We start from the raw sequence: 21,750 nt of genomic DNA, 5'->3' as shown, positions 1-21,750 counted from the left end.
TTATCAAAAGGAATATCAGTCTCATCAAACCTACGGAGACAGTTTACTTCTCCTACCTGTATCGGGTTATCGAGACCATGGATCTCTTCGATAGGTGGTAGATTTTTGACATCTTCAGATTTAATGCCTTTCTCTCGCATATATTTCTTGGCTTCTTGCATATCTTCAGGACTGAGGAATATAATACCTCTTTTCTTCGGAGTTGGCTTAGGAGGTGGTTCGGGAATACTCCAAGCATTCTCATTGCACAAGATGTTATTCAATAGAATCTCAGCTTGTTCTACAGTTCGTTCCCTAAAAACACAACCGGCACAACTATCTAGGTGGTCTTTGGAAGCATCGGTAAGTACATTATAGAAGATATCAAGTATTTCATTCTTCTCAAGAGGGTGATCAGGCAAAGCATTCAGTAGCTGGATGAGCCTCCCCCAAGCTTGTGGGAGACTCTCTTCCTCATCTTGAGCAAAGTTGTATATTTCCTGCAAGGCAGCTTGCTTCTTATGGGCAGGGAAATATTTTTCAGAGAAGTAGTAGACCATATCCTGGGGGCTACACACACAACCAGGAGAAAGAGAAGTGAACCAAGTCTTAGTATCACTCTTTAGCGAGAAAGGAAACAACTTGAGGATATAGTAGTGGTGTATCTTTTCCTCACTAGTAAATAGGGTGGCTATATCGTGCAGTTTGGTAAGATGGGCTACAACCATTTCAGACTCATAACCGTGAAAAGGATCAGATTCGACCAGAGTGATTAACTCAGGGTCGACACAGAATTCATAATCCTTATCGGTCACAAAGATAGGCGAAGTAGCAAACTTCGGGTCGTATTTCATCCTAGCGTTCAGAGATTTTTCTTTCCACTTGCGCAGTAGTTTCTCAACATCATAACTATCCTTACACGCAAGAAAATCCTCGGCTATCTCTCCCTCCATAACATAGCGCTCAGGCATAACAGGCAATTCATGCATAGTAGCAGGCTCTACTTTAATAGTATCAGCAGTTTCAGAAGTATCAACACGTCTAGCAGCAACTCTAGCAAGTTGTGCATCAAGGAATGCACCTAGTGGCAAAGCAGTATCAGGCATAGCCTCATCAGGAAAAGTAGTATCACGCATAGTATCATCAAGCATAGTATCAAGCATAGCATCATCAGGCATAGTATCAAGCATAGCATCATAAGCAACAGAAGTAGCATCATCAAGCACATGCAACATATCAAGATTTCTAGTAGGAGGCTATGTCGCAAACTTACTCAAAACTGAAGGTGAATCAAGTGCAGAGCTAGATGTCAATTCCTTACCTCTCCTCGTAGTGGAAGGAAATATTTTAGTTCTGGGATCTTTCGGATTCCTCATAGTGATTAGCAGACGTCAATCCCAAGTGACTCAGAGAATATAGTTGTGCTTCCCCGACAACGACGCCAGAAAAATGTCTTGATGACCCTCAAGTGTAGGGGATCGCAACAGTTTTCGAGGGTAGAGTATTCGACCCAAATTTGTTGGTTCGACAGGGGAAGCGAAAGAATATTCTCGAGTATTAGCAGCTGAGTTTGTCAGATTCAACCACCCCTGGAAGATTAGTGTCTGCAAGCAAAGTATCAGTAGCAAAGTAGTATGATAGCAACGGTGTCAGAAACGATCTGTTGACGGCAGACTATTCCTAACTGTTGTATCAATGGCGCCAATGTTTCACGTGGGCGAGGAACTATTCTTTCCGGACAACGGTGTCGGAAAAGATCTTGCAACAAGTAACAGCGAAGTAGGAAGGAACAACAGTAGCAACAGAGTAACAACAGTAGCAGCAAAGTGGCCCAATCCCTTTTGTAGCAAGGGACAAGCCTAGACAAAGTAACATAGCAAGGACTAGTAGTAAAAGACTCGTAGGCAGTGGATTTGTGATGGATGAGTATGACGGATGCGAATCATCATGTAACAGCTATAACACGGAGAGATATGTGACTAGCTCCCGATTGTCAATCTAATGTAGGCATGTATTCCGTATGTAGTCATACATGCTCAGGGAAAGAACTTGCATGCCATCTATTGTCCATCCCTCCCGTGGCAGCGGGGTCCTAATAGAAACTACGGGATATTAAGGTTCTCCTTTTAATAAAGAACTGGACCAACGCATTAACACGTGGTGAATACATGAACTCCTCATACTATGGTCATCTCCGGGAGTGGTTCCGGCTATTGTCACTCCGGGGTTGCCGGGTCATAACACATAGTAGGTGACTACAACTTGCAAGATAGGATCTAAAACACACATATATTGGCGACAACATAATAGGTTCAGATCTGAAATCATGGCACTCGGGCCCTAGTGACAAGCATTAAGCATAGCCAAGTAGTAGCAACATCAATCTAGAACATAGTGGATACTAGGGATCAATCCCCATCAAGAACTAACTCGATTACATGATAGATCTCATCCAACTCATCACCGTCCAGCAAGCCTACAATGAGATTACTCACGCACGGTGAAGAGCATCATGGAATTGTCGATGGAGGAAGGTTGATGATGACGATGGCGACGATTTCCCCTCTCCGAAGCCCGGAACGGACTCCAGATCTGCCCTCCGGATGAAGAACAGGATGTGGCGGCACCTCCGTATCGTAAAACCCGATGAAACCTTCTCTCTGATTTTTTTCCAGGCGAGACGGAATATATACATCTGAGTTTGGGGGTGGTGGTGCCACGTGGGCCCCACAAGCCCTCACGACGCGGCCTAGGGGGGTGGCTGCGGCCTGTGGGCTTGTGGCCCACTGGCACGCCCCCTCCGGTGGATCTTTGCGTAGGTATTTTTCTTTTATTCCAGAAAAAATCTCCGTAAATTTTCAGGACATTCCGATAACTTTTATTTCTGCACAAAAACAACACCATCGCAATTCTACTGAGAACAACGTTAGTCCGGGTTAGTTCCATTTAAATCGTGCAAGTTAGACTCCAAAACAAGGGCAAAACAATTCGGAAAAGTAGATACGACGGAGAGGTAACAGACGCTCACCGGAGCATGCCCTCCTACCTCTACTGCTGCGCCAGCGGGAATCATCTACAACTACCACTCTTGCTTTGTTGGAAGGCCCTGCCCTGAGCATCGAACGAGCCCAGGAACACACACGCACAACACATCACAACACATACACTACCGTACTCATCTCCGATCAGAGGCACGACAACGATCCCTAGGCCGCATCTAAAGAGGGGGAAGGGAGGAAGCAGCGAGGCTCACCGAGGGGAAGGAGTAGAGAGGGTCCTGATCAGAGGGAGAAGCCTGAAGATGAACTGAAGCCGATCTGATGCAGAACCGAAGCAGGGGTACGGGACCGCTAGGACCACGTCGGAGGCGAGGTCCTGCCCGTCGGTGCAGTCGCGCCCCGACCTCAACGACGACGGGACTGGAACGCAGGGACTTCCCCCAAGCTCCCGAACATGCTTGCCTCACCGAAGGTGAGGGACGCGCGGTGAACGACGGCGGCGCTCTACTGCTACTCTCTGCTACCCTCCTACAGATCTTACATTGGGGAAGGGAGAAAGAGATGGAGGGGAACTGACGGCGCTAGGAGGGGGACACGGAACCCCAGGCAAGATGGCACGCGCGCCGAGGATATAAGGGCCGTGGATGGGACGCACGCCGTCAATCTCTCTCGCTCTCTCTCTCTCTGAAGCTTCTGATGGAAAGCTTGCACGAGGAAGACGCCGTCAGGAGGAAGGAGGTGGAGCGCGCGGTGGACTGACGCTGGGGATAACAGAGAGGGAGAGATGGGCCTCGGGAGGGGGAAGCAGGCCCATGCCGGCGACAGGTAAGAGAGAAAACCCCCTGGGGTTTTCTATTTAGAAGAACACCAGCAAAAAAAAGCTCCCACGGAAAAACTATGGCACCAAAAATGAAAATAAAAATGCCCCTGGTCATAAGGTATTATGACCTATTAGAATAAAATATAAAAGAAATTTTTGGAGCATCTAAATATTTACAAAACAGAAATAATCACACTGTTTTGTAAATATTTGCACCACTCAATCAAAGTATCAAAACACTATAAACCTAGTATTACATCCATCACAAAACACTTAGAAATATCGACATTTTTGAATCAAGGATGGAGCAAGAGAAACTAGTGCTTAAGATAAACAGAGAAGGAGGGAGTTTTTTTAAAACCTGTTGCAAACTAACATAGATGCTTCCTACTTTCAAACAACACCCACATCACTTCACATATCATCATCACATCATCACATGACACACCACATACATGGATCACAAGAACAACAAATACAAAGAGGCATGGATGAATGGAATGGATTCATGCATGCAAAAGGAAATAGGACAAGGTAAGCATCACATGAAATAACACATGCATTGATTTCCCATGGCAATGACAAGATGGACCCACATACAGAAGGTTCCAAATAAGGCAAGTTACACTCTGGGCCATTACATAGAGGCCGGTTAATACGGCAACAAATGTTGTTGGACTCGCTGGACCCTCCCGCTTGTATTGAGTGGAATCGCTTGAACCATTGTATTGCCACAGGGGATGGGACCTTTGTTGAAGAGGCTGAACACATCGATCTATGGCCGCGACCATTACATCGATCACGGTGAGCTGGAAATGTGTCAACAATTTTACCTTGGCAACGAATTGTCTCACCTTTGTATTGTCTTAAGATAAGGACTCCTCGGGCGCTAGTTGAACCGCTTCTTAAGGGAAGTGAATGAGAATTCGGGCACCCCTTCGAACGGGGTCGAATAAGGGGACATCTTTGATATAGAACCACTCTTCAGAAGTTGCCCATGGGGTCCCTACCAGATACCCAGTTCCCGCTATACACCATACTTTGGCTCTGCCTACTTCACAAATAGTCCCTCCCTCAATTCGGGGGACAAGGCGGAAAAATGTCCTCCACAGAACGAAATGGGCGTCACAACCCACGAACATCTCGTATAGAGTGATGAATCCCGAGATGTGGAGGATGGATTCAGGAGTAAGGTGATGGAGTTGGATACCATGGTACTCCAATAAACCCCATAGAAAGGGGTGAATAGAGAAGCCCAGGCCTTGTAAGAGGAATGGGATCAAGCATACTCTCTCGTTTGTATTGGGCATAGAAAATTTCTCCGCGAAGGCCTCACCATCGGCAGAGGTTAACCCAGGACGGGAGGGTGCCAAATCTGAATGAGGAAACTACCCCTGCACCTCCAGCTCGCACAGACGAAGGGGCAAGACTGAACAACTGGCCCAATCGCGTGGGAGAGAGCCATGAGGGCGCGAGGATGAGCCTGGAGCACTCGCCATGATTTTGTTTCTCTAGTGTTCTTCTCGATGCTGGGAAGGAATGGGGAGTGTTGCTAAGAGGCACACACATGTTATATGATTATAAGTTATCTCCATGATTTGGGAAGGAACCGCCTATTTATCATTGGTGCACGGGAATCAAAGAGGTGGTTAACCCTGCAGTGGAAATATTCATTATTGTGGGCCCAGTGACATTTCGTCAATCACAGACGAATAACAATACAGGCTAGACTCAGCCAAACATAGGGTAGAACTCACCCCACAAGCCAAAGACTGCAAGAGTGTGAAGATGGCAAACCTGGGCTGCGACATTGGAGGCTAGTTCTGGGGCTACCGAGGGAGTCCGATATTAGGGGGTCATCGGGTCACCTATCTATTCTTGTGGGCTGGACTACTGGGATGTTCGACCGTCATTGAAGATACTAAGATCAAGGTGGACTCCTTCGAAGACTTGACGTGCAATCCAAGACAATGTATTGATCAGTGTATTCCTTCGCTTGATATAACCAACATTGTATAAACCATAGTACCTATGGTATCTATATAAACCGGAGGACTTTAGTTCATAGGGTACTTACAGTTATTACAATTAGGGTTTATACCACAACATCTGATCTCAAGATAGATCAACTTTGTACTGTGTACTACTTCATCAATACAACAAGAGCATGATTTAGGGTTTTACCTCCATTAAGAGGTCCAGAACCTGGGTAATATCGTTGTTAGAATTAATGGGCTTGGCCCATATACAAAATTCTGAAATCTCAAATTGAGACCATGAATAAAATGGCAAGTGGTGGTGTGGTGGTGCTAAAGTTTAGTCCGATACCGCTAGTGGAGGAAGTGTTGGACCTCTTTATATAGTGAGTTCTCCCCACCACTCTAAGTGTGTGTTGAGAAGAGAAAGGAGAGAACCATAGGCGTGCGCTTGCTCGCCTCACCTGGCCGGGCCGGGTTGGTCCGGGCAGGGCAGGGCGGCGCGTACGTGCGACATGTGCGTGAATGGTCCGCCAAATTCCGGTCCAATGCCTTGCGGGGGCGCGGCTTCCTTTTGCCGATTTATTTTTTATGTCCTTGCAGACAAGTTGAGAATTTCTTGTCCGGTAAGTATACGATTTGGAAACCAACTCGGTTTGAGACGTGGTCGCGACACGGAACCAACCTTGGTCCTCCTATATATACTTCTTATTGTGGTTGTCCAAAGACACACCGAAAACATCTAGGGTTTTGCCTCGTCTCACAACTTGTGCCGCCATCATAGTCTACCTCATCTCGAATGCCGGCGTGCATCGCGTGCGAGAGAGCAGGTCTCCGGAACCGTTCGTCTTTGCGATCCTGCACCGAGAGAGGACGAATTAGGTTTTTGGGAAGTGCTTTGCGCGACTGCTCAGATTCGTCACCACGGGTCGTCTACCATCCAAGACAGGCGGTGCTACTCATTGTCGTCTTCATCGCCATCAACAAAGGATCATCACCAGCATCATCGTCAACACAGTCGCTCCTACTGCATCTAACGAACATTACGTTACTCGTAATCTGTTTATGATGATCGCTGTAGTTGCTGGTTCTTGCGCGGTAATGTTTTGCATGTTTAGTTGCTCTGCCGGTGTGCTAGAGTATTGCATGCTACTTTCTGTTTTAGTCATGAATTATTTACTGGAATTAATCATGAACTTTCCTAATCTTCCAAAAATCTAAAAACCTATTTGTAGGAAATTTCCTGAGTTAACTATGGCTAGATTTGCTGATGCACTGGGACCGGATAAGTTTACCGGTGTGCACTTTAAGAGGTGGGAAGTGAGATCCACGCTCTGGCTTACTGCTCTGAAAGTTTTCCATGTTAGTGCTGGCATGGCAGAGGGAGCTTCTGATGAAGATCAGAGAAAGTTCCAGGAAGCCAACACTATGTTTGTGGGATGCGTTTTGAGTGTTCTTGCTGACCATTTGTGTGATGTGTACATGCACATACAAGATGGAAAGACACTGTGGGATGCACAGAAGGCTAAATTCGGTGCTACAAATGCAGGCAGTGAATTGTACATCATGGAGAATTTTCACGACTACAAGATGGTGAATAACTATTCTGTGGTTGAACAAGCTCATGAGATACATTGTATTGTGAAGGAACTGGAACTCCTTAAGTGTGATCTACCCAATAAATTTTTGGCTGGGTGCATGATTGCAAAGTTGCCTCCTTCATGGAGAAACTTCGCCACTTCTCTGAAACATTAGAGACAGGAGATATAAGTTGAAAATCTGATTGCATCTCTTGATGTTGAAGGGAAAGCTCGGGCTAAAGACACTACTGAGAAAGGAGGTGAGGTTCAACCTACTGCCAACATGGTACAAAGGTTCCCACAAAACAAGAACAAAGGAAAGAACAAGCCTGTTTTCAACAAGCCTATAAAGACTAATACCTTCAAGAAGAAGAAGTTCAACAAGGCTGAGCTAGAGTGCTACGCCTGTGGGAAGCTCGGACACTTTTCCAAGGAATGCCCAGAACGCGTAGAACGCAGAGGGAAAACCAACTCCAAGATAGTCAACATGTTGACCGCTAGCAATACTGATGGGTATGGTAATTTACCTATTGTGCTTTCAGTATTCCAATCATCTTCACGGTGGATTGAATCAGGAGCTAACGTTCATGTGTGTGCTAGCGTCTCTTTGTTTACTTCTTATCAGGTCGCAAGGGATTCTTCCATCCTAATGGGGAATGGGTCGCATACTTTTGTTCGTGGCATTGGCACGGTGGATCTGAAGTTTACTTTGGGAAAGATCGTGCAACTAAGGAACGTGCAGCATGTCCCTACTATGAACAAGAATCTAGTTAGCAGCTCCCTTCTATGTCGAGATGGGTTTAAGGTAGTTTTAGAGTCAAATAAAGTATCCGTGACAAGATTTGGACAATTTATAGGCAAAGGCTATGAGTGCGGAGGCTTGTTCCGCTTTTCCCTTTCAGATTTTTGCAATAAGTCAGTAAACCAAATTTGTGCTAGTATTAATGATGATACAAGTGTGTGGCATTCTCGTTTATGTCATATTAATTTTGGTTTAATGTCTCGGCTATCAAGTATGAGTTTAATTCCTAATTTCACACTTGCCAAAGGTTCTAAGTGCCATAGTTTTGTGCAATCGAAGCAACCTCGAAAGCCTCACACGGCTGCCGAAGAGAGAAACTTTGCACCTCTAGAACTCATACATTCTGATCTATGTGAGATGAATGGTGTGTTGACAAAAGGTGGAAAGAGATATTTCATGACTTTGATTGATGATGCAACTAGATTTTGCTATGTTTATTTGTTGCAAACTAAAGATGAAGCTCTCGCTTACTTTAAGATCTATAAAGCTGAAGTTGAAAATCAACTAGAGAGAAAGGTCAAGCGTCTTAGGTCGGATCGTGGTGGAGAATATTTTCCCAAAGTTTTTGGTGAATTTTACGAGGAACATGGTATCATTCATGAGAGGACGCCTCCCTATTCGCCCCAATGAAACGGGATTGCCGAGAGGAAAAACCGCACGTTGACTGACTTGGTGAATGCCATGATAGACACTGCTGGTCTATCTAAGGCATGGTGGGGGGAGGTGATACGTCTCCATCGTATCTACTTTTTTGAACTCTTTTGCCATTGTTTTGGACTCTAATTTTCATGATTTGAATGGAACTAACCCGGACTAACGCTGTTTTCAGCAGATTAACCATGGTGTTGTTTTTGTGCAGAAATAGAAGTTCTCGGAATGACCTGAAAATTTACGGAGAATTTTTCTGGAATTTATGAAAAATACTGGCGCAAGAATCAGCAGAGGATGTGTAGCATGGAGCCCAGAAGCCCACCAGGCACGGGCCCCCCTGGCCGCGCCTGGCAGGCTTGTGGAGCCCACGATGCTCCACCGCCTCCAAATCCAGCTCTATTTAGTCCGTCTCGCCCGGAAAAAAATCAAGGAGAAGAGTTCATCGCATTTTATGATACACAGGCGCCGCCACCTCCTGTTCTTCCTCTCGAGGGCAGATCCGGAGTCCGTTCTGGGCTCCGGAGAGGGAAGATCATCGCCATCGTCATCATCAACCTTCCTTCATCGCCAATTCCATGATGCTCTTCACCGTTCATGAGTAATCTCATCGTAGGTTTGCTGGACGGTGATGGGTTGGATGAGATCTATCATGTAGTTGAGTTAGTTTTGACGGGGATTGATCCCTAGTATCCACTATGTTTTGAGTTTGAAGTTGCTACTACTTTGCCATTTTTAATGCTTGTCACTAGAGCCCGAGTGCCATGATTTCAGATCTGAACCTATTATGTTGTCGCCAATATATGTGTGTTTTAGATTCTATCTTGCAAGCTGTAGTCACCTACTATGTGTTATGACCCGACAACCCCGGAGTGACAATAGCTGGAACCACTCTCGGAGGTGACCATAGTATGAGGAGTTCATGTATTCACCAAGTGTTAATGCGTTGGTCCGGTTCTTTATTAAAAGGAGAATCTTAATATCCCGTAGTTTCATTTAGGACCCCGCTGCCACGGGAGGGATGGACAATAGATGTCATGCAAGTTCTTTTCCCTAAGCACGTATGACTACATACGGAATACATGCCTACATTAGATTGACGAACTGGAGCTAGTTACTTATCTCTCCGTGTTATAACTGTTGCATGATGAATAGCATCCAGCATAATCATCCATCACAGATCCAATGCCTACGAGTCTTTTACTACTGGTCCTTGCTACGTTTACTTTGCCGCTACTACTGTTGTTGCTGCTACTGTTACCCTGTTGCTACTGCTGTTACTCTACTGCTACTCGTTACCGTTGTTACTGCTGCTATCACCCTACTTTACTACTGATACTTTGATGCAGATATTAAATCTTTCAGTTGTGGTTGAATTGACAACTCAACTGCTAATACTTGAGAATATTATTTGGCTTCCCTTGAGTCGAATCAATAAATTTGCGTTGAATACTCTACGCTCGAAAACTGTTGCGATCCCCTATACTTGTGGGTTATCAAGACCTTTTTCTGGCGCCGTTGCTGGGGAAGCACATCTATATTCTCCGAGTCACTTGGGATTTACGTCTGCTGGTCACTATGAGGAATTTGATAGATCCAAGAACTAAAGTCTTGCCCTCCACTACGAGGACAGGTAAGGAACTGCCATCTAGCTCTGCACTTGATTCACCTTCAGTTATGAGTAAGTTTGCGACATCACCTCCTGCTAGAAATCTTGATATGTCGCATGTGCTTGATGATGCTACTTCTGCTGCCCATGATGCTTATGATGATGCTATGCTTGATACTGCTTTGCCTGATGATGCTATGTTTGATACTGCTTTGCCACTAGGTGCATTCCTTGATGCACAAATTGCTAGAGTTGCTGCAAGATGTGATGATACTTTTGAAACTGCTGATACTATTGAAGTAGAACCTGCTATTATGCCTGAATTGCCTGATATGCCTGAGCGTTATGTTATGGAGGGAGAGATAGCTGAGGATTTTCTTGCATGTAAGGATAGCTATGATGTTGATAAATTACTGCACAAGTGGAAAGAAAAATCTCTGAATGCTAGGATGAAATACGACCCGAAGTTTGCTACTTCGCCTATGTTTGTGACCGATAAGGATTATGAATTCTCTGCCGACCCTGAGTTAATCACTCTGGTTGAATCTGATCCTTTTCACGGTTATGAGTCTGAAACGGTTGTAGCCCATCTTACCAAACTGCACGATATAGCCACCCTATTCACGAGTGAGGAAAAGATCCGCCACTACTATATCCTCAAGCAGTTTCCTTTTTCACTAAAGGATGATGCTAAGACTTTGTTCACTTCTCTTGCTCCTGGTTGTGTGTGTAGTCCCCAGGATATGGTCTACTACTTCTCTCAAAAATATTTCCCTGCCCATAAGAAGAAAGTTGCCTTGCAGGAAATATACAACTTTGTGCAAGTTGAAGAAGAGAGTCTCCCACAAGCTTGGGGGAGGCTCGTCCAGCTACCGAATGCTTGGCCTGTTCACCCTCTTGAGAAGAATGAAATACTTGATATCTTCTATCATGGACTTACCGATGCTTCTAAAGACCACCTAGATAGTTGTGCTGGTTGTGTTTTTAGGGAACGAACCGTAGAACAAGCTGAGATCCTATTGAATAACATCTTGTGCAACGAGAATGCTTGGACTATTCCCGAACCACCTCCTAAGCCAACTCCAAAGAAGAGAGGTATTATATTCCTCAGTCCTGAAGATATGCAAGAAGCTACGAAATCTATGCGAGAGAAAGGCATTAAATCTGAAGATGTCAAAAATCTACCACCTATCGAAGAGATCCATGGTCTTGATAACCCAACACAGGTAGTAGAAGTAAATTCTCTATGAAGGTTTGATGAGAGTGATATTCCTTTTGATAAACCTGCTAGCCTATGCCTGGATTAATTAGATAACTTTGTTCCCAAACAACAGAGTTTCAATGATTATGTTAGCAGACAATTGGAACAGAATGCTCGTATGCTTAGTCATTTAAGTGCTTGTGCGGACAGAAATGTCAATGATCTTTGGCTCCTGAGTAAACATGCATCTATGGTTACTACTCAGGTAGAACAAGTACTTAAGGCTCAAAATGACTTGCTCAATGAGTTGAATGACAATTATGTCGGACTCGTTACTAGAGGCAGTAGAATTTCTCAGGAACCTTTGTATCCTGAGGGTCATCTGAAGAGAATTGAACAAGATTCTCAAGGAGTTAGCACTGATGCACCTAGTCATCCTAGAAAGAAGAAGAAAGATGATAGTAACTTGCATGCTAGCAACCCTGTTGCTGCTACACCCGAGAGTCCAAACGATGTCTCTCTCTCTGATGCTGAAACACAATCTGGTGATGAACATGAGCCTAATGATAATATCAATAGTGATGTTCATGATGATGCTCAACCTAGCAATGATAAGGATGTGGAGATTGAACCTGTTGATCTTGATAACCCACAGCCTAAGAATAGAAGATACGATAAGAATGACTTCACTTCTAGGAAGCATGGTAAAGAAAGGGAACCATGGGTTCAGAAACCCATGCCCTTTCCTCCCAAACCATCCAAGAAAAAGGATGATGAGGATTTTGAGCTATTCGTTGAAATGATTAGACCTGCCTTTCTGCAAATGCGTTTGACAGATATGCTCAAAATGTCCCCGTATGCTAAGTACATCAAGGATATTGTGACTAATAAGAGGAGGATACTTGAGGTTGAGATTTCCACCATACTTGCTGCCGTGGCAACAAAAGTCCTTCCCTGGCGCTTAGGCATTCTTCTTGTTACTTCTCTGGTTTGCGTCGGTTTTTCCCTTGAAGAGGAAAGGGTGATGCAGCACAGGAGCAGTAAGTATTTCCCCAGTTTGAGAACCAAGGTATCGATCCAGAAGGAGGGCCTCGTCAAGTCCAAAGTACCTCCACAAACACAAACAAACTTGCACCCAACGCTTCAAAGGGGTTGTCAATCCCTTCAAGATTGTTTGCAAAGTGAGATCTGACGGCGGAAAGTGCAACGAAGTAAAAAGTGTAAGGCTGAAAATATGGTGTGGAGTAGACCCGGGGGCCATTGTGTTCACTAGAGGCTTCTCCCAAAATAGCAAATATCACGGTGGGTGAACAAATTACTGTCGAGCAATTGATAGAACCGCGCAAAGTCATGACGATATCTAAGGCAATGATCATACATATAGGCATCACGTCCGACACAAGTAGACAGATACTTTCTGCATCTACTACTATTACTCCACACATCGACCGCTATCTAGCATGCATCTAGTGTATTGAGTTCATAACAAACAGAGTAACGCCTTAAGCAATATGACATGATGTAGAGGGATAATCTCAAACCAATGATGAATACCCCATCTTTTTACCCATGATGGCAACAACATGATGCATGCCTCGCTACCCCTTCTGTCACTTGGTGAGGTCACCGCACGGTATGAACCCAAAACCAAGCACTTCTCCCATTGCAAGAATCATAGATCTAGTTGGCCAAACAAAACCCACAACTCGAAGAGAATTACAAGGATATGAAATCATGCATAAGAGAGATTAGAAGAAACTCAAATAAGATTCATAGATAATCTGATCATAAATCCACAATTCATCGGATCTCGACAAACACACCGCAAAGGAAGATTACATCGGATAGATCTCCATGAAGATCATGGAGAACTTTGTATTGAAGATCCAAGAGACAGACGAAGCCCTCTAGTTACTAGCTATGGACCCGTAGGTCTATGGTGAACTACTCACGCATCATCGGAGAGGTCATGGTGTTGATGAAGAAGCCCTCCGTGTCCGAATACCCCCTCCGGCAGGGCACCAGAACGTGCCCAGATGGGATCTTGCGGAGACAGAAGCTTGCGGCGGCGGAAAAGTGATTTCTATTATCTCCTGATTTCTTTGGGATTTTTAGGGAATTTATAGGCACAAGCCTAGATGGCGCGGCCTCCCCCTTGTCCGCGTGGTGGGGGCTTGTGGGGGCCCCTGGGGCTCCCGTGCCTTGGCTCCCAAGCTCCCCGATCTTCTTCCGTTTCGGAAAAAATCTTTTCGGGGATTTTCTTCCGTTTGGACTCCGTTTCAAAATCTCCTATGAAAGGGGTCAAAAACATGGAAAAAACTGGAACTAGCATTTGGCACTGAGTTAATAAGTTAGTCCCAAAAAAATATATAAAAGGCATGCAAAACACCCAAAGTTTGACAAGATAATAGCATGAAACCATCAAAAATTATAGATACGTTGGAGACGTATCAAGCATCCCCAAGCTTAACTCCTGCTCGTCCTCGAGTAGGGAGGTGATAAAGAATGAATTTTTGATGTGGAATGCTACCTAGCATAGGTCTCCTTTGCAACTTCTTTCACGTGGCATGAATGTTCAGATCCGTAAGATTCAAAACAATAGTTTGCTATTGACATGAAAACAGTAATACTTCAAGCAAACTAGCAAGGTAATCATGAACTTTCAAAATAACAAGGCCAAAGAAAGCTATCCCTACAAAATCATATAGTCTGGCTATGCTCCATCATCCTCACACAACTAATGTAAATCATGCACAACCCCGGTATTGGCCAAGTAATTGTTTTCGCACTCTTACTTTCTCAAACTTTTTATAACTATCACGCAATACATGAGCGCGAGCCATGGATATAGCACTATAGGTGGAATAGAGCGTGGTGGTGGTTGTGAGACAAAAAAGAGGAGATGGTCACATTGACTCGGCGTATCAATATTCTATGGAGATGCCCATCAATAGATATCAATGTGAATGAGTAGGGATTGCCATACAAAAGGATGCACTAGAGCTATAAGTATGTGAAAGCTCAAAAGGAGAACTAGTGGGTGTGCATCCAACTTGCTTGCTCACGAAGACCTAGGGCAATTTTGAGGAAGCCCATCATTGGCATATACAAGCCAAGTTATATAATGAAGATTCCCACTAGCACATGGTGGTGACAAAGCAAGAAGCTCTCAATCATGAAGAACATGGTGCTATCATGAAGCACAAGTGTGGAAAAAGATAGTAGCATTGTCCCTTCTCTCTGTTTCTCTCTTTTTTTTCATTTGGGCTCTTAGGCCTCTTTTTTTTCTTTTTTCTTCTCCCTTTTTTTGGCTCTTTGGCCTTTTGTTTTTATTTCCTCACATGGGACAATGCTCTAATAATGATGATCATCACACTTTTATTTACTCACAACTCAAAGATCACAATGATGATGACTCCATAGGAAATGCCTCTGTCAGTGTACCGGGATGTGCAACGATCTAGCATGGCGTATGACATTGAAATATCTCGCTAGCTATCTTACAATCATGCAATGGCAATATGAGAGTGACGACACAAGTCATGAGACGGAACGGTGGGAGTTGCATGGCAATATATCTCAGAATGGCTATGAAAATGCCATAGTAGGTAGATATGGTGGCTGTTTTGAGCAAGGAATTTGGTGGGTTTGTGTACCGGTGAGAATTGCGCGGCACTGAGAGGCTAGCAATGGTGGAAGGTGAAAGTGCATCTATACCATGGGCTCACATTAGTCATGAAGAACTCACATACTTGTTGCGAAAGTTTTTATTAGTAATTGAAACAAAGTGCTAAACGCATACTACGAGGGGAAGGGTTGGTAGGTGTTAACCATCGCGCGATCCCGACCTCAACACAAAGGATGACAATCAATAGATCAATTATGCTCCGACTTCCTAACATAGCGGTTCACCATACGTGCATGCTACGGGAATCACTAACTTCAACACAAGTATCTCAAGATTCACAACACCCTACTAACATAACTCTCAATATTACCGAATCCACGTCTCAAAACTAATTGAGAGGAATCGAAACTTCTCTTTCTACTCAACGCACATGAAGATGGAGGTTTTTGCATCCTCTTTGGGTACCTATCACATTTGGGACTACTTTCATAGCATAAGCCAACTACCGAATCACGCACCGCCGTACTCTAAAAGATATAAGTTAAGCACTAGAGCAAAAGTATCTAGCTCAAAAGATATAAGTGAAGCACTATGAGCATTCTAGCAAAATCACGATGAGTGCATGTCTCTCTCTCTCTCAAAAAGGTGTGCAGCAAGGATGATTGTGACACAACAAAAAGAAAAGACTCCTACGATACAAGATGCTCCAAGCAAAACACATATTATGTGGTGAATAAAAATATAGCTCTAAGTAATGTTACCGATGGATTGAAGATGAAAGAGGGGATGCGTTTCCGGGGCATCCCCAAGCTTAGGCTTTTTGGTGTCCTTGAATTTGGCTTGGGATGCTTTGGGCATCCCCAAGATTGAGCTCTTTCCACTCCTTATCTCATCATCCATGAGAACATCACCCAAAACTTGAAAACTTCACAACACAAAACTTAAACAGAAACTTGTGATAACATTAGTACAAGAAAACAAACTACCTCTTCTTTTCGTACTGGAAAACTTGAATTCCATCTATATTGATGATGGGCCACTGTATTCTCACTTTTCCATGGCTAGTAACCCCGATACTAACCATAGTTTCATCAAAACAAGCAACCAACTCAACAAAAACAGAATCTGTCAAAAACAGACCAGTCTGTAGCAATCTGTATACTTCGTATACTTCTGGTACGTCAAAAAATCTGGAACATTACGACAGCCTGGGCAAAAATCATATAAACTAGTAGCAAAAAGAATCAACTCAAAATCTCTTTCTGAATAAAAATGAAAAATCATCTCGTGAGCGCAAAGTTTCTGTCTTTTTTCAGCAGGATCAAAGAACCATTACCAAGACTAGGCATAAAGGTTTTGCTTGGCTCAAACACAAAAAGAAACACAAAAAACACAATCACAACAGAATTGTGATGGTGTAGACACAAAAAAACAGAAATAAAAAGATAAATTCATTGGGTTGCCTCCCAACAAGCGCTATTGTTTAACGCCCTTAGCTAGGCATAAAAGCGATAGAATCACGTATCGTCGTCTTTGGTGCTCAAACCATAAGTAGCGTGATCACTTATCATCTTGAGGTTTTCATCTTTCTTGATGGAAGATTCACCACTACTTTTAGGAACAAAGACAGACTTGGTGATTTTATTGTGGGCAAAATTTGGAGTATTCTGCGCAGCGGCAACAGCAGAACCCAAGTTGGTTATAACATCCTCTAGTTTGCCAATCCTAGCGGACTCATGACCTAGCTTTTCGTTAACTATGGGTTCCTTCTCCTTCATATTTTTCAAAACCATTCCCACCTTGGATCCGTACTGAGTGATTTGATTGTGGATCTTTTTATCCAAATTCTTAATGAGTTCAATCGTAGCAGCTTTATTTTCAATAACGTCCAGCCTACGCATCACATGTTCCAGAGTTAAGGTAGTTCCATTAACCATGAGTGGGGGTGAGCCTACCAAATTTATTACAGCGCCGTAAGAATCAATGGTATGGCTACCCAAGAAATTTCCACCTACGATGGTGTCAAGAATACACCTATTCCAAGGAGAAACACCCACATAAAAACTGCAAAGCAGGACAGTAGTGGATTGGTTATTAGTAGATCTACTCTGAGCATTGCAAATCCTATACCAAGCGTCCTTTAAGTTTTCTTCCTCAACTTGTTAAAATTTAGAACATCGCTCTCGGGAGTATCGTTCGAAGTGGTGGATCTAGCCATGAGGACAGGTAGACTATCCCACACAGACGAACAGAGAGCAAGCGAGAGAAAAGGCGAACGAAAAGATGAGCAAAAAAGGCAAGCGAAAAAGGAAATTTGGTGAAGTGGGGGAGAGGAAAACGAGAGGCAACTGGAACACAAAGTAAATGCAAGAGATGAGTTTGCGACACCTACTTGGATGAGTTCTTCACTTGATCTTCCTCCCCGACAACGACGCCAGAAATTCTTGTGCTGCGGCAACAAAAGTCCTTCCCTGGCGCTTAGGAATTCTTCTTGTTACTTCTCTGGTTTGCGTCGGTTTTTCCACTGAAGAGGAAAGGATGATGCAGCAGAGGAGCAGTAAGTATTTTCCTCAGTTTGAGAACCAAGGTATCGATCTAGAAGGAGGGCCTCGTCAAGTCCAAAGTACCTGTGCAAACACAAACAAGCTTGCACCCAACGCTTCAAAGGGGTTGTCAATCCCTTCTAGCTTGTTTGCAAAGTGAGATCTGACGGCGGAAAGTGCAACGAAGTAAAAAGTGTAAGGCTGAAAATATGGTGTGGAGTAGACCCGGGGGCCATAGTGTTCACTAGAGGCTTCTCTCAAAATAGAAAATATCACGGTGGGTGAACAAATTACTGTCGAGCAATTGATAGAACCGCGCAAAGTCATGACGATATCTAAGGCAATGATCATACATATAGGCATCACGTCCGAGACAAGTAGACCGATACTTTCTGCATCTACTACAATTACTCCACACATCAACCGCTATCCAGCATGCATCTAGTGTATTGAGTTCATGACGAACAGAGTAACGCCTTAAGCAAGATGACATGATGTAGAGGGATATTCTCAAACCAATGATGAAAACCCCATCTTTTTACCCTTGATGGCTGTCGTGGGTATAAGTCTGACAGTAGATGTGTAGGGTACGAAAGTATGGGCAGAGCCTTAGCTACGGCGATGTTGTATGAGTTCAGGCCCCTCTACGGTGGAGGTAATAGCCCTACGTCTCAGTGCTCTTGGGAGCTTGTTGTCGAGTGAAATATGGATTACGGTGAATTGCTAACCCCTGCACCAGTGGGGAAGGGTGGCTTATATAGAGTGCGCTGCCCTTCACAATGGTTCGGTGCACAGGGGTGGAGTAGTGGCGAATAAATGCCTACGTTACAGGTAACGTATGTATTAAATGCTAATAAAGGCACATGGAAACGTATGACCCTTACCCTCCAGGGGGGTTACGATGCACAGAGTGGAATCCAGTCGGTAAGTTTGATATGCTCCGAATGCTCATCTCCGACTGGATGATGGTGGATCCGTCACCGACTGGATAATGGGAAGTCCTTAATTCAGTCGGAACTGACTAAGGGCCTTATCCCTTGTGAAGGATAGTCCTTGGGTAGGACTTATAGGGCAGGCCTATGACCCTACCCTAGGACTATAACCCCATCATTAGTCCCCGAATGGATTGGGGTTGGAACAACGAAGCGATGCTTGGAGTACGGATCCGACTGGTACGGATGCGACTTTGGCGTTGTTTGCCTCGATCCATTTTATCTTCTTTGACTAATGATCCGAGTGGATGTATTTGTGAAACGAACCGTCAGGGTATCTTTTGACATGACCGGTCAACTGACGGCGGCGAATTTTCCGGGATCCTCAAATTTCGGTTGCCGCGCGCTCAGCGGGGATGACGACATCGCAATCGAGTAGTACTTGACGCCTCGATTCCCGCGCCTTCATCTTCTCCACTAATATCGCAGCAACCGGTCGGGGGATAAGATTTCGGGGCCACTTGCTAGTGACCCAGTCGGAACCCTATTTAAACTTCTGCAGCGAGGGTTTTTCATTACACTCGCCGGATAACTTGCATTTGCTCCGCTTCTCTCGCCATCCCCAGGGCATCCCAAGCTCCTTCCTTCTCCTTCACTCCCGCGAATCTGCAGCCTCCGCCATGACAAAGGGGCAGACTAGCAAGCTAGAGGCGCGGAAGAAGAAGAGGAAGGCGGCGGCTCCTGCTCAGCGGTGGCAGCGAGCGCTACCGGCGGGTTGGATCCAGGGGGACTTCCTCCCCTCCACGGTGACGGAGGAGAATTTGCTGGAGTTGGTGGAGCATGGGATGATTGCGCACAAGTCGTGGAGGTTGCCGGCGGAGAGCGAGACCGAGCCGGCGCCCCGGGAGGGGGAGCGCGTCTTGCTGCTCAGCCACGTGCACCGAGGTTTCTCTCTGCCTCCCCATCCCTTCTTCAAAGGTATAATGAACCACTTCGGTGCGCAGCTCCACCATTTTCCCCCAAACGCCATAGCTCATCTCTCTGCCTTCGTCGTGTTGTGCGAGTGTTTCATCGGCTGTCCTCCCCATTGGGGGCTTTTCAAACACATCTTCTCTGCTAGATCCCAAACCATCAAACGACTTAACCAGTCGGATGATAAAACTCACCTCCTCCAGCTCTGCGGAGGCTTAGGCTTCCAAAAGAAGAGTAAAAGTTGATATCCCGCTCTTCAGTTGAGTGAATCTGTTTGGAACTGGCAGTCGACATGGTTCTACTGCCAGGACGTTGCATGCCCGAATGCCACAACTGGACTGCCTCCTTTTAGCTTAGACCGACCGGCTCCGCCTAAGCAGCTCGCGCTCACGATGGCGGAGAAGGTTCAGATCCGGCCTCTGGTAGATGCGCTTGTAGATGTCGTCCGTAGGGGAGTCACCGGCATAGATTTGCTGGAGGTTTTCCTGGGTCGGCGTATCCAGCCCCTGCAAGCTCGACACCACGCCATGTGGCACTACACGGGGCCTGAGGACTCCACTCGGACTAATGTCGAGTGCGTGACCGGGGAGACGGTGGCGTCGTGGGTCCTCAACATCACGGGCGCCTACGAAAACCCTAGAGTGGCCCGGCGAGTGAAAGCCTTCCGCGCGGACAACCCTCCTCCGAATGAGGTGAGTAAACTCCTCGAGTGCGCACAATTGTCTTAGATTTATCGCTTTCTTGAATCACTGTCTGACGTCTGATGTTGTCGACTGTATCTGGTGCAGGAGTGGACTAACTGGTTTTCCCCTGTCTCGAACGGGAATCCGTCCGAGGAGGAGGAAGGCAGCCAGGAGGGCAGCGTGGAGAGCGTCGAGTACATCTCCGACAGTGGGGAGACGGAGGAGGAGTCCGAAGAAGAAGAGGAGGAAGATGAAGAGAAGAACTCGCCACCCCCACCGCCAGAGCTTCGAACCAAACGCCGTCATGAACCCGCCGCTCCTTCGGCCCCTCCAGCATCCTCGAGTGCCCCGCCAGCCGCTCGTGTGGTTCCGAGCGCCTCACCAACCGTTCCCGTCGTTCCGAGTTCTCGGAGCACAAAGAGGACCAGGGACACTGCTGCTGATCCTGCGGGTCAGCCCTCTAAGGTGGCCAAACCGAGTGGATCTAAGCCTCGGAAGGCTTTGCCGCGGATGAGGGTCATAGTTCCCGTCACCTCAACGTAAGTGCATTGTTCTTCTATCTTCTTCCGGTATTCGATTGAACCCCAGTTTTTTGGTCGAATGAATTTCACTCGACAGAGTTGCCACCTCTGCCACCTCTCCGGCACGCCAGGGGGACGATCCCATGGACATGGACAACGTTGTCACATCCCAGCCAGGTGCGTCGTGGCGATTCCGAGAGTTTACATTATTGCATCACGAATTCTGTCTTTGGTCTTGCCTTTTTCCTGTGGTCTCACGCCGTTCAGTCGGGTTTCCCTCAGGGGTGATTTATGTGGAGGAGGGCGACCAGGGGAGGTCTGGGCAAGCGGCGGTGCCTGTCCTTGAGGCTATTCCGCCGGTTACTACTCTCGCCATGGACGCGCTGCCGACTGAGACGATGTCGTCGACTGAAGTGGCGCTGATCGCTGCTGAACTGACTGGAGCAGGCCTTGGGATGCCCAAGGAGTCTCCTACGATGCCAGGTCCGTCGACTATACAGTACAACGTCCAGCGCCTCCCGGAAGATCAGGTGGGAGCTGCCAAGGGGGCCATGGTGCAGGCGGAGCTGATGGCGGGAGAGGCCAAGAGAGCGTACGACTCCATCACGTCCGTGTACAAGCGAAGCTTGGAACTGCGGGACGATATCCGAGTAAGTGGGCTAGTAAGTATTTACTTTCCTCTTGTAACCCAGTGGGTGTGAGAAATGCACTCGGATAGAGTATGATTGTTTTGCAGTTGGTTCACTCTTAGTGAACCTAGTGGGTGTAGTCCCCGAGACTTCTGTCGAGTGCTTGCACCGGCAGTTGTCTTTATACACATTTCCTTTAACTTGATCAGATCAAAAACTAATATGTTC

The sequence above is a fragment of the Hordeum vulgare genome, chromosome 4H (genome assembly GCF_904849725.1).
Source record: "Hordeum vulgare subsp. vulgare chromosome 4H, MorexV3_pseudomolecules_assembly, whole genome shotgun sequence".
Lineage (NCBI taxonomy): Eukaryota > Viridiplantae > Streptophyta > Magnoliopsida > Poales > Poaceae > Hordeum > Hordeum vulgare.
This window is presented reverse-complemented; position numbering follows the sequence as displayed.